The sequence below is a fragment of the Lissotriton helveticus genome, chromosome 1_1 (assembly GCF_964261635.1).
Source record: "Lissotriton helveticus chromosome 1_1, aLisHel1.1, whole genome shotgun sequence".
Taxonomy (NCBI): Eukaryota; Metazoa; Chordata; class Amphibia; order Caudata; family Salamandridae; genus Lissotriton; species Lissotriton helveticus.
In genome coordinates this window covers 354,264,004-354,277,199 of record NC_136057.1, presented here as the reverse complement: position 1 = coordinate 354,277,199, position 13,196 = coordinate 354,264,004, and the positions used below count along the sequence as shown (strand labels likewise).

The window sequence follows — 13,196 nt, the reverse complement described above, 5'->3', positions numbered from 1 at the left end:
ATGTATTACTCCACAGTACAGAGCAGTGCCAATGCAACAAGCTACCCCTGGTCCTCTCCCTCCTCCTGAGCGCAGGGTACTCACAGCAGGCACTGGCTCCTCGGTCCCCTCCTCCCTGCACCGCGTCCCGTCTCTGCACCCGCGGTGCTGCCCCGTCCGTGGGTGCAGACTCTGCCCCTGAGGTGCCCTCGCAAACCTGGCTGGCGGGGGCTGCGCTCCGTTGCTCTCCTCCCTGCCAGCCTCTCTCGCTGCTTCTCCAAGGTCAGGGGAAGGAGCTGGCGGCGGCTCCTCCCTCCAAGCTGGCCGCCATGAGAAGGCGCCCGCCTCCGCCTCCCCCTCCCTTTGCCTGCTGCCAAGCTGGAGTACCAGCAGCGGAAGATGCCGATGGCCTTGTCCGGATGGAGCCTGAAGACAGGCTAGCTCTCTGCTTGTAGTGTTCTCTTGCAGTGTGCATGCTCTGACCCCACCTGCCCGTGGCTCATTGACGCTTATCATGGCCGTGAAAGGCCTCTGCTTTTCATCCCATAAGAAGTTATTTTTGGGTGATATATAATACTAACTGGCATGGGGCACCAGGATGGGTGGCATACGGAGGCTTATTGACCCTGTCCGTTGAACACTCTCCAGCATGCTTGTGATTAACCTCTGACCCCCTTCCGTCATCCGTGACGCTGATCCCCTGGCTCGCTTTATCTCGCCCGTGTTCTCAGGTCTGCTTCCCGTCCCCTTTCCTGGCTGGGCCGAGGAAGGCTCCGACACAATTGAAGAACAAGAAGCGGCGATGACATAATGCTCATCTGAGAGCTGAACCACCACGGGCGGCGCGGGGAACATGCCAGCTGAGCTGACTACACGTCCCGAGAGACAGAGACAGTCTGTCCTGGGTATTACAAACTCCATCAGCAGCGGTGCACTTTTCAGTTATTTCCGATTAATCATTTCGGTACATTGGCATCACATTACACAAGCCTTCCGCTAGTACAGTTTTGCACCGAGATTTGAAACAAGCTACCAACGCAAACAAATACAAAATAGACATATGTGTGTGTGTATATGTATATATATATATATATATAAGAAAAGGTTTGCCTTTTGGCAAAAGAAAAGCGGGGTTAATGTCAGATGTTAGCTGCCATTCCCAACGCCTTTCGGTCCAGCCACTTGGACCTTGCTCACAGAATGATTTTACACAGGAACAGGGGCATCATCTGTTTTTTATCAGCACACAGTTACTTCCTGTGATATAGTGCATTGTGGGATGTGTAGTTTACATATTAACATGCTTAGTGCAGTTTATTGAAGTGTTCAGTTCGCTGTGAATTAAAAGAAAGCATTTTTAGTTCATTTTTTTTGTTTGAATATGTTTATTGCATTTTTGTCATTTTGCAGCATTACACATATGAAGAATTAGCTATGCCGTAGTACAGAATGTTTGTCACATGTCGCTTCAGTTGTACATACACATGAAGGAGCTCGATTGCAAGGAGCGAAGTAAAAGTAAAGCATATAGAACAGCATGTCACTATCATCGGTTACAGTTATGTCAATGAGAGAATATAAAGCAACAGTGGCAGTTCACAGTATAAAAGAAAAAAACAACAACTGTTTCCCCGTAACATGCCAGAGAAGGGTTATGCTGTGGAAGCAGATCATGGTAAATTGGGTACATCAGCAATGCAATATATATCCAGATCTTTATTACAAAACTAACAATTGTAAAGAACAACCTGAAAATTCAGGAACAAGAGACTGGGCGGTGACTAACAGTGAATGCTTGTGTACGTGTGATGTTCTTGGGGCAGGTAGGGGGCAGGTATGTATGGTGCTATGTCGGTAGTGAGGATCAAACAGTGCGACCAGTCATGCACGCAGCGGGAGGGAGGGGGGCATCGGGGGGGGGGGGGGACTCAGCCGGTACTATGCGGAGAATGGCATGGGTGTCTAAACAATGCCACTCTGCAGGTACACCTGGTGGTAAGTAGTCAAGGCGCTATCCCAATCCTGCGCTATGGGATACATGCGGAGCCCCGCCGTCTCTTCTCTATGTAACGCTACACTTTCCGCCCATGCCCAGTTGTCAAACGAGTTACGCCAGTGTATCACCTGGGGGGGTGTACTATTCTTCCAGCGCCTGGTTATGAGACGTTTCGCAGTTATCAGCCCCAGGTCCCAAAACCTCGCCTGGACTTTCGTCTGTTTCGTTCTTTTAAACAAGCCCAATAGGCAAACTTCCCATGTTTGCGGCTGGCTACCTCCTGTCGCTTTTGCCAAAGTAGCTGACACTGTAGTCCAGTAAGTGTGTAGGGAAGGGCATGTCCAGGGTACATGTAGGAATTGTGCGTCCACAAGTCCGCATCTGGGGCATGCCGATGTGTCAAGCCCAAAGTAGCGATTGAGTTTATCCGGAGATAGATACGCACAGTGCACAATATAATATTGTATGATCCTGAAACGAGCATTGTTCTGCGTCCCAGCTAGTACCTGCGTCCATTCTCTATCAGTCCAGTCCTGGCCTCTATCGACTGTCCATTTGTCCCGCAGCCGCTGTGACGAGAACTGTGTGTGTATGTGTAGTGCTTGGGCGAGCTAATGTCTTATGTGAGAGCCGTTTCCCATCACATGCAGGTATTGGATGAGCAAATGTGTTGGTGGCTCCTCTTTTAGGGCTCCCCAGGCTTGTGTCAATGTATGAAGGAGCGTCGCATGTGTCAGCAATTGCCCAGCAGGTAGTCCTGTGCTGTCCGCTAGGGTCGCAAAAGAAAGTAGTGCGCCATCTGCAAACAAGTCGCCCAGGCTCTCTAAATCAACGACCGTCCAACTGCTCAGTGCAGATTCCGTAAGTGCGCCTCCCTCCCAAGGTGTACCCAGCAGTGGTAGATTGGGAGCATATGGTTTGGTAGCATTTGTAAGTTTCAGGCTCCTCACATAGCACTTTCTCGCTACTGCAAGGTGTAGTTGATCCGGGCAGCGGACCTTAGTTAAGGGGTGAAACAGCGCGTGTACCTGTGCGACCGTCATGACTGTGTCGTCCGAGGCAGTATCTCCCAAGTTCTTCCCACTCAACCAGTAGGTGACCCACTGCAACTGCGCAGCCAGGTAGTAAAGCTTGTGGTTAGGGACAGACAGTCCTCCACTCTCTGTTGCAGCATAGAGCGTCTTCAACGCAACTCTGGGGCGCCCCGAGTTCCAGATCAATCTTCTGGTCAGGGTTTCCAGCTCTCGGAAAATGCGGGTTGGGACATACACCGGAAGATTTGCATAAAAGTACAGCAACCTAGGCAGGGCAATCATCTTTGCAAGTGTAATACGACTGGGGACATTCAACGGAAGAGAGTTCCAAAAGGACACCTGAGCTGTAAGTGACGAAATTGTTCTCGTGATGTTACCTTCCAAAAGGTCAGCGGGCTCACGATAAACCTGAATCCCCAAATAGCGAAAAACGGTTGGATACCAGAGGAGCCGTTCACCCATTACTACAATATCGCACTCCGGGGTGTCTGCAGCGAAAGAATATACACCTGATTTCGCCCAATTAACACAAAGTCCCGACACATCACCGAAATTGCAAAATATGTCAGTGAGCGCGCATGGGAAGCAGGTCAGGTCTCTAATGTAGATCAGTAGATCATCTGCATACAGTGATACTGAGTGTACCCCGTCAGCTAAAGGGATACCCCAATCTGTACCGGAAGCACGCAGTTGCGTCGCCAAGGGTTCCATCATAAGTGCAAAAATCAAGGGGGAAAGGGGACATCCTTGTCTAGTGCCTCTGCGAACACGGACCAGGTTTGAAAAAAGCCTGCCTGTGCGCACACGTACCACAGGGTCTGAGTAAAGGAGTTCCACCATCCGAAGGTAGGCAGCACCCAAACCAAACTTTTCCAGCACCTGCATAAGGTAGGGCCATTCCACAGAATCGAACGCTTTCTCAAGATAGAGAACCACGCACCCCGAGCGAGGCCATCGGGATACGGCCAGGCTTTGCACACGAAATAGCCGTCTAATATTATAAGACGTGCTGCGGGTGGGCACAAAACCGTTCTGGTCGGCGTGTACCAGCGCAGGGACCAGAGGCGCCAACCTCTGGGCCAGCGCAGACGCTAGGATCTTAAGCATTTTTAGTTCATGATTGGCTATTAATGCTTAGTGTCCGTTGCTGCAGCTGTTCATTTCTCGCTCTCAAGTGAGCCAATTTCACTGTTTCATATCCACAGTGTGTAGTTATTTTAACTTTCTATGTTGCAGTAATGTCTCTTTTTCTCTGACTCCAATGTTTTCTTTTGTCAACTCTCTGGTGAGTTCTTGTTTTGATTTCCTTTTCTTATCTTCATAATGCTGCAGGTTTAATTAATTAATCAGGTTTATAGGTGTACATACATTTCTTCATCCTGGTGGAGACCTCTTGGATCTAGAGTCCTGAAGGCCACTATGTGCTTTGACTCGTTTTGTCGCAGAAGTTTTTAGCGATTTCCTCCCCTTTCTGACTGTGGAATTTGTTCAATGGCCCAGTACGTGAAGCATTCCCATTTGCTGTTGTGATGCTTCTCCATGTGCTTGGCTATTGCATTCGAGCGATCTTTGTGCTTGGTGGCTCGAATATATTCAAGAATTCTTTTCTTCACTTCAAAGATTGTGCTTCCAATGTAGCGTAATTTACATGGGTGCTCCACCATGTATATTATGTATTTACTTTTGCAGGTTAGATGTTGTTTAATCTTTCATTTGGTGCCAGACGCAGGAGGGCACGAGCGTGACGCCGTGAGTGTGCACGTTGGCGTTCCCTGTGGCGCCTGCAAAGCGCGTCTTAGAAGCGCGTTCACAAACCGGTGTCTGCTCGTGCACTGGTCTGTACCACTTGGGAGGCTCAATACAACGACAATAAGGCTCTCTAGCGGCAGTGCTTCGCGCTGCAACGCCAGGCGAGCCCTAAAAATAAGACTGATAACAACATTCAGTGCAGAAAACAAGAGCATGACCAAGATCATCAAAAAACATTGGGGTATTTTACACCTTGATCCGGTACTAACTAACATCATTAGTGATTATCCAAATATCACCTAGCGCAAAGCAAAAAACATCGGACACATCATTACACACAGTCATTTCCAAGAAACTCCAACAACAACATGGCTACAAAGAGAAGGCTTCTGGCCATGTAAGCAATGCAAGGCATGCACCATAGCCACACAAAAGCAGGAAATTGACATAAAAAAAGCACCAAATGGAAGATTAAACAATATATAACCTGCAAAAGTAAATATGTAATATACATGGTGGAGTGTCCATGTAAATTACCCTACATTGGAAGCACAATCTTTGAAGTGAAGAAAAGAATTCTTGAACATATTCGAGCCACCAAGCACAAAGATCGCTCGAATGCAATAGCCAAGCACATGGAGAAACATCACAACAGCAAATGGGAATGCTTGAAGTACTGGGCCATTGAACAAATTCCACAGTCAGAAAGGGGAGGAAATCGCGAAAAACTTCTGCGACAAAAGGAGTCAAAGCATATAGTGGCCTTCAGGACTCTATATCCAAGAGGTCTCAATCAGGATGAATAACCTTATGTAAACCTATAAACCTGATTAATTAGTTAAACCAGCAGCATCATGAAGATAAGAAAAGGAAATCAAAACAAGAACTCACCAGAGAGTTGGCAAAAGAAAACATTGGAGTCAGGGAAAAAGAGACATTACTGCAACATAGAAAGTTAAAATAACTACACACTGTGGATATAAAACAGTGAAATTGGCTCACCAGAGAGCGAGAAATGAACAGTTGCAGAGAAAAAAATGCTTTCTTTTAATTCACAACAAACTGAACACTTCAATAAATTGCACTAAGCATGTTAATATGTAAACTACACATCCCAGAATGCACTATAATATCACAGGAAGTAACTGTTTGCTGATAAAAACAGATGATGTCCATGTTCCTGTGTAAAATCATCCCGTGAGCAAGGTTCAAGTGGCTGGACCAACACGCGTTGGGAATGGCAGCTAACATCTGACATTAAACCCGCTTTTACTTTCACGATTGAGTTGAGGTAACGGGTTTTTAGGAACCCGGTGGTGCCAGGGGATAACACCCGAAGACCTCTGAGTTCTCCCTGTTCCGGACCACAGAAACACGGAGTCTTCTAGTTGAAGTCAGAGATCGAGTTTTATTGGCAGCTACCAAGTAACACGTGTCCTAGAAACACGACAACTCGGGTCGCGTATTCCCAGGAGACTGTTCGTTTTTACAGAACCAGCTTCCTCCTTATATACAGAAATAATAGCTGCAGGCAAGTATTCTTGAGTTTACGATATGGTTATACACATATTTCTACAATAATTCAAAGAGCGAAGTCATGTAGGCCAACCCATATTTTAGACGTCCAGTTCGTGACGATTACCCGGCCAGGCCCGGAACTCCCATCAGATATCGATGAAACCCCAATAAAGCAGGGTACCTCCTAGTCATAAAACTGGCCATAAACGAGGTATGTGGACAGGTGTGTGTGTGTGTAGAAAACATGGTCTGTACGTAGTGAATGGTTTGTGGCATGTTATGCATTGATGCTATCTTATTTGGCCACTGGGCGAGGAGCTGCCCAAACAGGTTCGGCTGGAGGCAATGGAGTCAGTTGGGACAGGTCAGGGAGAAGTCAGGGAAGGTGGACGTGTCCTTTTAGATCAAGCTCGACCTTACTCAATTGGCTTATCATGAGGGCAAGACACAAGATGGATGTCGTTCACAAAATGGGGTCTAAGGGTCGGGACGGAAACTACGATTTAGGGGTGTTGGCATCCCTCAATCATGACGCAAATGTATAGGGATGATGTCCTAATCATTACCGGTCCGTCGACACCAAATTCGTCATGGTACGTTGATATTTTGTGGCACGGGTATTGCATCTCGATACCGGGATAACAGAGGGGTCCAGAATTTTAGAACGACAGACCCTCCTTTTGCCCTCATATAAGGCAATAACTCATGTTAATCTGAGTCCAAATCTGTATAAATGAATTCGTGGAGATGCTGTTGTAGCATCATTCTGTTGCTCAGTTCGTTCCTTGACACAGGCTTCCTTACACATGGAGTAGCACAGAGGCCACATAGTGCAGGAGCGCACTGTACACACAGGCAGAACATAAACAGAAGCGCTAAGATCATCCCAATGAAGATCAGTGTTTTCCATCCCCAGGCAGTGATCAGTTCCCAGAACCACCCTAGCAGAGACCAATCCCCTTTTTCTACGTGAAGGGAACCAGATATTTTGTGTAGCTTAGAGATGGCCTGGTACACTGTCGGTGCATTATCAGGGATAAAAATGCAGCAACTGGATTGGATCACTCTACATACACCACCACGGTCCGCAAGTATGATATCTAGGGCAACCCTGTTCTGAAGGGTCATAAGTCGATCCGACTGAAGCTCAGTTGTTAAGTTGCCAAGGCCTCCGGCTGTTTCAGTCACGGCGGATTCAACTATCCTCGATAACTGGCGAATGTTCCTGCTGTTCACCATAGGCCCCCAAAATGGGAGAAAACCCTTTGCGAAGTCTGCAAATTCCTGACCCGCAGTGTCGTCTTTACTCACGACACCCCTAGCTGTTCTTGTCCGATGGTAATCTGCCCTGGCCGTGTAGGTGGGTGGCAGCAGAAATGAGATAAAACACGTGCCTGAGAAGTCAGGGGGCAACCATGTATAGGCTTGGTCATGGCAGACGAAATAGGTGCCTTTAGCTGCCAAGAATAGAGGGGAAGTTCGGGAGGCAAATACATATGTTTCCGTGCATACGCTCTTTCCTAATTGTGCTTTAGGATCCCTGCCGATACCTTGCAGACATAAGTGACCTCGGTGGGGCACTATCCAAACTGGGCGGGATTTCTTTGCTGTCTGGCCCTTACTCAAGGAAACCCCATACTTAGTTACGTTCCAACGACTGTATGGAGTGAGTTCATCTTTGGGAATCGCTTGATATGTGTCAATATCCCTACTCATATTTCTTATCCCTGCCACTAGTGCCTTGTTGCTGGAATCGCTCTCAGTGGAACAGGGCGGGTATGGTTCTAGGGCGAACAGGAACAAAGTCTGGAAAGCCCACAGAGAACCATAATAACTGAATGGCAGGATGAAGTATGGGATACCCTTATCAGTTGTGTGCGGCATGAGTCCGCATATCCAACAGTTCGAAGTGTTCATTATGGACTGGTGTTGGTGTAGGAGTTGGATGAATGAGTTATTTATAAATTCGAGTCTTCTGGCAGACTCGTGTTCAGGTAGAGGGTGAAAGGAGTGTGGAGAGATAGTAGGTGGAGGTGTTGGCCGAGTGTCATTTGCAAAGGTAACTTGAAATGTGAATAGAGTATAACCAATCAGAAACATCGTTATGCTGCACAACATTAAAATACATATTACCAGAAACCTTTTTCTGGCCAGTACTGTGCATAATTGTCTTTCAAAGTTCGTGAATCTGGTAGGTCTCTCTACCCATGGAAACTCCATCCTCTAGTTGCTGCCCGCGGTGGGAGATTGATTCTGCCAGGGAGTGCGCTCCGTTCAGTCCGGGGTAACTCCCTTGGACCAACCAGAACCGTTGACCTAAACGTCCCCAGCTGCACTCCCCAGACTTCAACCGCGACCCTAGCAGCAGAACCGGATGGCGGTTCGAAAATCAAAAATGAGCAAGTTCCCTGGGCGAGAGAGCTGACAAATCAAAAATAGTTCTTGGGGGAAAAGGAAAATCGCATTAAGTTGCCTTTTTTATTAGTCTCTTTGTCTCAACCTTAGATTATATCGTTCTTTCCCAGGTACGGTGTGGTCTTCAAACAATGTCTCAGGTTCTGTAGTGTCCAACTGCATTGACGGTGGCACAAGTCCTTGTAAAATATAATCACTCTCCTTTTCGGTACCAGTTCCTTTCAAACGTGCATCGCTGAATAGGATGAAGCGAGGTATGGACTCTGTCTCGGAGTCGGCAATTCCTTCCTTGACCCACCGGTCGTATGGAAGGGGCAGAGGGACCCGTTTACAATGGGTCCCGTGGATCCAGTTCTTCTTTCCTTCCACCCGAACGGCTGATCTCGTGGACAGGAGAACAAGGTATGGTCCGGTCCACCTGGGCTGTTCGTTGTTCGTGCGATGAAAATTCCGCACCAGCACCCAGGTGCCTGGTTCGATGGAGTGACCTGGATCATCAGAGGCTGGCGGAGAGGAACTGTGAACCTGTTGGTGTAAAACACGCAATTTAGTTGTTAATTCGCACAAATAGTCAAGCAGTACGGGGTGCTCTATTTCGCTGAGTTTCTTTGGCCTTGGCACGCCCCAGACGTTGGCTGGGCGGCCAAACACTATTTCATGGGGGCTAAGTCCTAATCTGGAATGGACAGTCGTTCTGGTCGACAGGAGTGCTAGAGGCAGGGCGTCAGGCCATTTAAGGCCTGTACTGGCTTGGATCTTGGCTAGTTTGAGTTTTAACGTGCCATTGTAGCACTCCACTAATCCAGCTGATTGGGGGTGATTTGCAGCGTGGAATTTCTGGTGTATGCCTAGACACTCACACACTCTCCTCATCACACGTCCCACGAATTCACTTCCATTATCACTCCAAACGATTCTAGGCATACCGAATCTAGGGAAGAACTCCTTGACAAGGGCTTTGGCAGTTGACAAGGCGGTGTTGTCCTTAAGGGGGTACGCTTCCACCCACCTGGAGAAAGTGCAAACAACAACGAGCACATACTTCAGATTGTTGCACCTCTCCATGTGGATGAAATCGAGCTGCAAAACCTCGAACGGATACGTTGGAGGCGCGAAATGACCAGCTGGAGTTGGGGTTCCCCTACCGGGATTGTGCTTTAAACACACTATACAGTTTCTGACCACATTCTCTGCACATTTTGGGATATTACTATTCTGCCATACTGGGGCCAATAGTTTACAGATTCCTTTCGTACTGATGTGCGCAATTCCATGGGCCATTGTTACCACTGCAAGTACATATGCGTTAGGTAATAGCCATCGCTGGTGTTCTGACAATTCGACCCAACAACCATTCGTATCTAATCTACCCTGGCTTTCTCTCCATTCATTCACCTCTTTCTCGGTGGCCTCGGCTTGGATAGTTTTCACGCTTTCGATGGTGTCCTCACACATCCCCACATCAGTAATCCATCTAGCGGGACCTACAACATACATCCGACTCATTGTGTTCCTTGCAGTCTCTTTCGCAACCTCGTCTGCAAATGCATTCCCACGGCCAACATCCTCTTGAATTTTTCTGTGTGCACTGCATTTTATAATTGCAACTTGTAGTGGCAAGGTCAGTGACTCGAGGAGCTCATTAACTAGCTGACCATGTTGTATTTTTGCACCATGCGACGTCAGGAACCCACGTTCACGCCATAATCTCCCAAAACTGTGAGCCACGCCAAAGGCGTATTGGCTGTCAGTGTACACATTCACTCGCTTTCCTTTCGCCAACACACATGCTCTTGTAAGTGCGATAAGCTCTGCGGCTTGTGCGGAATTGTGGGAAATGCGCGCGGTCTCTATAATGGTGTGTAATGTCGTTACGGCATATGCTGCAGTCGTATCCCCATTCGGTAACTTGAAACATGAACCATCAACCCATAAAGTATCATTGCATTCAGGAAGGGGAGTGTCCTGTAAGTCTACTCTCCCTTTGGTCTCTTCTTCTGTCCTAAAGCAGCAGTCATGTTTTTCAACCTCGTCTGTCTCTGCCGGGATAGGTAGTAGCGTAGCGGGGTTGAGTGTATCACACCTCTTTATGTGAATGTGACTCACTAATAGTGTTAGTTCGTAACTGGATAGTCGAGCGCTAGTAAGATGTTGTGTCTTCGTCCTGTTTAGCAAAATGTCTACTGCATGCGGGACCATAACGATCAGAGTATTATTCATGACTAACCCAGCGGACTGTCGAATGCAGACAGCCGCTGCGGCGGTGGCCCTCAGACAACTTGGTAGTGCCTTAGCCACAGGATCTAGAGTTGCCGAAAAATATGCACATGGGCGCTGTTTGTCCGCAAAGTATTGTGTTAGGACTGATAATGCACAACCTTCCTTCTCGTGGACATATACTGTAAAAGGCTTACTGTAGTTGGGGTTTCCCAACACAGGAGCCGAACATAATGCATCACGCAACTTGTGGAAACTTGTTTGACAATCTTCAGACCAGGGCATAGGATTGGGTGTGTCTTTACAGAGTAGTGCCAGCAAGGGTTTAGCTAGTAGTGAGAAATTCGGTATCCATTGTCTACAGTATGATGTAATGCCCAAGAAGGCCTGAACCTCTCTCTGTGTCCTTGGGGCACTCAGTTCTGCAATTGCCTGTATTCTTTCTGGTGTCAGTCTCCTTCCCTCCTTCGATAAGATGTGACCTAGGTAGGTTACTTCTTGTCGACAAAATTGCAGTTTTGAAAGAGAGACTTTGTCCTTCATGTCACATAAGTGACGCAATAAGGACAATGTAGCTCGCTTGCAAATTTCTTCAGTGTCTGCAGCGATCAGCAGATCGTCGACATACTGAATCAGAGTCGACCCATTAGGTAGAATAATTGTGTCTAGCTGTGTTTTCAGGGCCTGACTGAATATTGATGGGCTTTCACAGTAGCCTTGAGGAGCGCACTTGAAGCGGAAGCTTCGTCCTCCTAAATTGAAGCCGAAAATATCTCTACTCTCCTCAGCAATCGGGATGCTGAAGAAAGCGTTCTTCAGGTCAATCACCGAAAACCAAGTTGCTGAAGCTGGAACCATTGTCAACAAGGCAGTAATGTCGGGGACAACTGGAAACTGTGGAATAACCACCTCATTCACTTCTCTGAGGTCGATCACAAACCTGTACACAGGGGGCTGTGAAGGATCGGTACGCTTTAAAACGGGCAAAACTGGACTGTTACAAACGTTGCCGGTTGTTTCTTCGATGACATCTTTCTCGATCAGATCATAAACAATCGTCAACAACGCCTTTTCGCTAGATATTTTATATTGGGGAGTATGTGGCAACCTAACGTTGGCTTTCAATGTTATGACATACGGTGCTATCTCTAAACGGCCTACATCATTGGAACCATTAGCCCAGAGTATATCCGGAAGAGATGACAATTCAGTTGGAATATTTTCCTTTGACAAATACATTGGAGAAATGACTTTCTTACCTAAGTTAAGTTGTACTCCCAAGGGAGAACAGTACAGAGTCGCATATAACCTCTTTAGCAAATCCAAACCTAACAAATTTTCACCGCAACCTGTTGTAAGAATGAGGGGTGCTTCTAATTCGCATGGGCCAACAGAAAGGGACATGGGACTAGAGATCGGGTTTCTAACAGGGGCGCCAGAGAAACCTACTGAAATGTTCATTTTGCCAGACAAAGGTGCGCCAGGAAGTTTCGAGTGCATGATAGAACTTTTTGTAGCACCAGTATCCAGCAGAAATGGCTCTGACACTCCTGAGGTAATCACCTCGACATAAGGTCCATTCTGATCTACTGGAACTGAAACGACTCCCTCTCTTTGTCCATGGCTGTCCTAGCAATCATTTCCCTCATTCTCGTTTTCGGTGTAATAGTCGTCAGCATAGTACTGAGCTGACCTAGACGATGCATTATTCTGTTGGTCAAAGCTGTTCATGGAATTCTGAGGCGGAAAAGAAGTTGTATTCTGGGGGAAATTTCCACGGCCCCTACCCCTAGGAGCATGTTGAACACCTCTACCCCTTATACCTGAAATACCGTTTAAACGTCGCGCAAGAGCCGGACAATTACCTTTAAAATGACCCTCTTCCTTGCAATATGCACATTGATTCGGGCCATACGGAAGACGCTGATGGGAAAACTCGTTTCCTTGCGCGTTTCTCGAATACTGCTGTGGTTGGTGATAATTAGGCTGACTAGCCGTACGAGGCGGATAGGCCTGCTGGAGAAGAACTTTAGTTTTTAAATCTTTCGTCTTTTTGTCTACCTTATCTAGCTCGTCTTTGCGCCTATTTTCATAGTACTGGGCTGTAGCTAAAATCTGTGCTGACGTAGAGACAGCCCAAGCACTCTCTGAATCTTTCAGTTTATTACACAGTTCAGGAAGCAGATTATGTACAAATTTGTCTACAAACAATCTTTGACCACCCTCGGTAGCCATATCCTGACCACTATGATCCGTGAAAATCTCCTCAAATCTCGTGAAAAAGTCAG

General features: G+C 47.2%; 1 protein-coding gene across 2 annotated transcripts in view; it reads right to left on the bottom strand.

Annotated features, from left to right (window-relative positions):
- The window catches only part of MICAL3 (microtubule associated monooxygenase, calponin and LIM domain containing 3), a 2,019,125-nt gene extending 2,018,833 nt beyond the window's left edge, over positions 1-292 (bottom strand). For both annotated transcript variants that reach the window (XM_078673602.1, XM_078673604.1), the window contains exon 1: positions 85-292. The gene's annotated coding sequence lies outside the window, so the exon portion shown is untranslated. The remainder of the gene's footprint in view (positions 1-84) is intronic.
- Between the last annotated feature and the right edge of the window lie 12,904 nt (positions 293-13,196).